This window comes from Hydra vulgaris, chromosome 08 (assembly GCF_038396675.1).
Source record: "Hydra vulgaris chromosome 08, alternate assembly HydraT2T_AEP".
Taxonomy (NCBI): domain Eukaryota; kingdom Metazoa; phylum Cnidaria; class Hydrozoa; order Anthoathecata; family Hydridae; genus Hydra; species Hydra vulgaris.
This window is the reverse complement of record NC_088927.1, coordinates 30,022,501-30,026,678: the sequence shown is the minus strand read 5'-3', so window position 1 is coordinate 30,026,678 and position 4,178 is coordinate 30,022,501. Positions and strand designations below refer to the sequence as shown.

At 27.6% G+C, this 4,178-nt stretch overlaps 1 protein-coding gene across 1 annotated transcript in view; it reads right to left on the bottom strand.

The window, feature by feature from the left end:
* Nucleotides 1–290: 290 nt before the first annotated feature.
* The window catches only part of LOC136083737 (uncharacterized), a 13,535-nt gene continuing 9,647 nt past the window's right edge, over nt 291–4,178 (bottom strand). The window contains exons 8-9 of the mRNA XM_065803380.1: nt 690–917; nt 291–606 (exon numbers count right to left, since the gene is read on the bottom strand). The gene's annotated coding sequence lies outside the window, so the exon portion shown is untranslated. The remainder of the gene's footprint in view (nt 607–689; nt 918–4,178) is intronic.

The following is a 4,178-nucleotide window of genomic DNA, read 5'->3' as shown; positions in this document are numbered from 1 at the left end:
TAAAAACTGATATCAATTAAACTTTTGTTGATTACATATAAAAAGTTAATAAACAGGCGGTCTTAATAAGCTTGGCGTGGGTAAGAAAAGTTATTAAGCGCGCATTAAGTTCTCCCCTATATTAGCCACGCGAGAAAATGAGTAAAACCATTAAGGGTAGTCCATAATTTACGTCAACCAACTTTGACCAATTTTACCCCCATCGTAATCCTTCTGTAACAAGACCAATAGAAGTCGTCACAAAATCACAAAACCTCTCTCCTAGAGTGTGGCGTAGTTTAAAGACAACCTTTTATGTGAATTAAAATGTTAGAGATAAATATAAATAAATAGACATGAAAAATGACTAGGTAAACTTTTAAACTTTAGCCCCCCTCCTTAGTAAGTCATACATCATAGTTTGTTTTCAAACGACTGCATTTGCGTGTGTAGTTTTCACGGAAACATTAAAAATCTTTGTTTCGTGCTTTCTGTGCCTCTTCAGAGAGTATGGCCAATAGGCAAAACCATTCTCCTCACAACCTCATATCCGTGTGATAATACCTTGTGCAAACTTTGTGGCATTTAGTACCATGGGTAGCTGCTCTGTACAATTAAATGAGCCACCTAAAAGAGGCAATCAATCATATAATTACATAAGCTAAGTTAGCCACAGCTCAGTATAAAAATAATATTAAAAACAAATTTACCTTAAGGCAGTACTTTTAACATGCATATGCATTAATTGGCAGAGCTGATGACAATGTGACCAAGATGACATGCAACTCTTTTTGCAGTAGTACATCCAGCTTTAAAATTTCAGCCACAATACTTTAAATTCGGCACGTTTAAATAATGAAATAAAAATTTTATGTTATGCCAATTCTATTATTCATATATTCATATATTCAAAACGACATTAGCATCCATAACTATGGCTAAAAATAACCTTTTAAATGTTAAAATATAATGAAATGGCAATCAATACTGTTGTAATGCAAAAATAGTATAAAAAATTAGGTATCCATAGCAACGAATTTAAATTATGGCTACCATAAGAAATTTGAATATCATTTTAATAAATGTATTTAATATAGTGTACATAACACGATAAAAAAACTGTCAAAAAAACATTGATGTAAAAGCTGTTGCTATGTAAAATTTGGTACCATAGCAACCAAATTGTACTGAATTTGTAGCTCGAATACGTCTGTTTACGTCCGTAAAACCAAGTGTGTTGGCTTCCTTATATGTTAAAGAACAGTTTATGACCATTCGTTTGCTGTCCTAGCCCGTCCCAAAAAAGAAGCATTTAAATTGGCACATTAAAGTAACAAATTTAAACTTTTGAGTTGTACCTATTTCAATTTTTGTGTAAAATTAAACTGTATAAAAATGTAAACAAAATTATATAAAAAGATGTCAACATTTCACCAAATTATTATAACGCTGTTACGGAAGATGATTAGGAATTATTCAACAACAAATATAATAAAATAACTCCAGAACTTATATTAGATATATACCCAGCAATCATGTCAGCGTTGAATCATCGTTGAAAACCGTTCGCAGCGTAGAAAAAGCGTTACAGTTACAAAACAACGTGTTTTCAACGTTGAATCAATGTTTATTTTTGTATAATAAATCTAGGTATATTGAAATATTGAATAAGCGTTGAAATTGTAACGAAATTTAGCTTCTCTAAAAAAAAAACGTTTATTCAACGTGGAATCAACTTACGCAAAAAGCTAATTTAAAAAGGATTCAAAATTTATGCTTCATCAACGTTAAAAATAAACCACTTTTTAAATGTCAAAGTTTTAACGTTAAATAAACGTATAAATTTCAACGTATATTATCTTCTCCCAAAACCGCATTTACTCAAAGTTGAATAAAAGTACGCAAATAATCACTGTAAAAAACGTAACAAAGTTTAAGGTTTATCAACGTTAGACATTAGCTGCTTTTTCAACGTATTTAAGCTATTTATAAAACAACATTTATTCAACGTTACATATAACAACGTTGAAAATGTGGTAAATCAAAAACGTTGAAAAAGTGTTACTTTGCCAACGTTAATAAAACTTTGTTTTGACAACGTTGAGGAAGTGGCACATTGAAAGTTATTGTCTCATTAACTAGCCATTACAAAAATAATTTGCTGTAAAAAAATGGCAAGAAAAACTTAATAGAATGCATACAGCTGGTATAAAGTTTTTTTTAACAAAGTCATGTCTTATAGCTTATTTTTATTGCAACAAATTAAAAACTTTCAGATTTTGTATCAAATTGTATAAAATACACATAAATCTCAGGGTATATTCAGGTTATTCTTGTTGATGTTTTATTTATTTTAAGTTGACCATTTCAATAAATTACAACGCTGTTTTAGATATGTAATTTCTAAGTTAGAAAAAGCACTTAATTTTAATAAGATTCAGATGTGTAAAGTAATATCAAAATTAATAAAACAAAATAAGACAGACTAAACTTAGTCTGTTAACAGACTAAATTTTTTATTTATTTGAAAAACTTCAAACACCTTACCCTAATTATCAAGCAAATACTTCAGTATAAAATCTTGACCAATAATGAAAGTATGCATTATTAAGTTTCTTTTTGTATAAAAAAACGTTTGCATAAGTAACTTTATTTCCATTTTTTTAAAAAACTTCTAATTTTATTAGGAAAAGTATTAAGTCCGAATTATTGAGTGGGTGTTGAATATTTAATTCTAACATTTATTCTTTATCATATATTTTCATTAATTTAAATAATATATATTTATGCATGTATATATGGGTAAACTTAAGAACATATATATAAAAAAAATATATACATTTTATATACGTATAAATATATATATATATATAAATATATATACATATGTATTAAAATATATATATATATATATATATATATATATATATATATATATATATATATATATATATATATATAGTTCTATAGTTTGTTGGCTTTAGGAAGAGCGGAAGGAAAAAAGTGATTCTTACGCCAACACATACGTCACTTTTAATTACTTTTGACTTTCGTCCAACATTTCCGTGTTGGACGAAAGTAAAAACCATTAATTTAATTACAAATTAATCGTTTTTTAAAAAAACCACAAAAACGCAAATTTAATTGACCAGAATGTTTTTAAAAACATTCTGAATGTTTTTATAACATTTTGAATGTTTTTAACAATATAAACAATGTTTTTATTTTTATTTTTTTTAATAAAATGTTTTTATTTTTATTTTTTTTAATAAAATGTTTTTATTTTAATTTTTTTTACTGTAAATCATGCGCGGAGTGTTGCTACATCGACTATCTTATAGCCTGACTCGCAAGGGAGTGCTGCTACATCGACTGACAAATAGCCTGACTCGCAAGGGAGTGCTGCTACATCGACTGACAAATAGCCTGACTCGCAAGGGAGTGCTGCTACATCGACTGAGGGTTTGGTTGGGGCAGGCAGTCTATCATTATTAAAAAAAAAAAAATCCGGTCTTGCATTTTAATTTTTACTTTTTGTCAACAAAATATCGAAAAAACTTTCGGACAACATCTAAGGATTCTATATATATATATATATATATATATATATATATATATATATATATATATATATACATATATATATATATATATATATATATATATATATATATGATATATATATATATATATATATATATATATATATATATATATATATATATATATATATATATATATATATATATATATATATATATATATATATATATATATATAGAACCCTTAGATGTTGTCCGAAAGTTTTTTCGATATTTTGTTGACAAAAAGTAAAAATTAAAATGCAAGACCGGAATTTTTTTTTTTTAATAATGATAGACTGCCTGCCCCAACCAAACCCTCAGTCGATGTAGCAGCACTCCCTTGCGGGTCAGGCTATTTGTCAGTCGATGTAGCAGCACTCCCTTGCGAGTCAGGCTATTTGTCAGTCGATGTAGCAGCACTCCCTTGCGAGTCAGGCTATTTGTCAGTCGATGTAGCAGCACTCCCTTGCGAGTCAGGCTATAAGATAGTCGATGTAGCAACACTCCGCGCATGATTTACAGTAAAAAAAATAAAAATAAAAACATTTTATTAAAAAAAATTAAAATAAAAACATTTTATTAAAAAAAATAAAAATAAAAACATTGTTTATATTG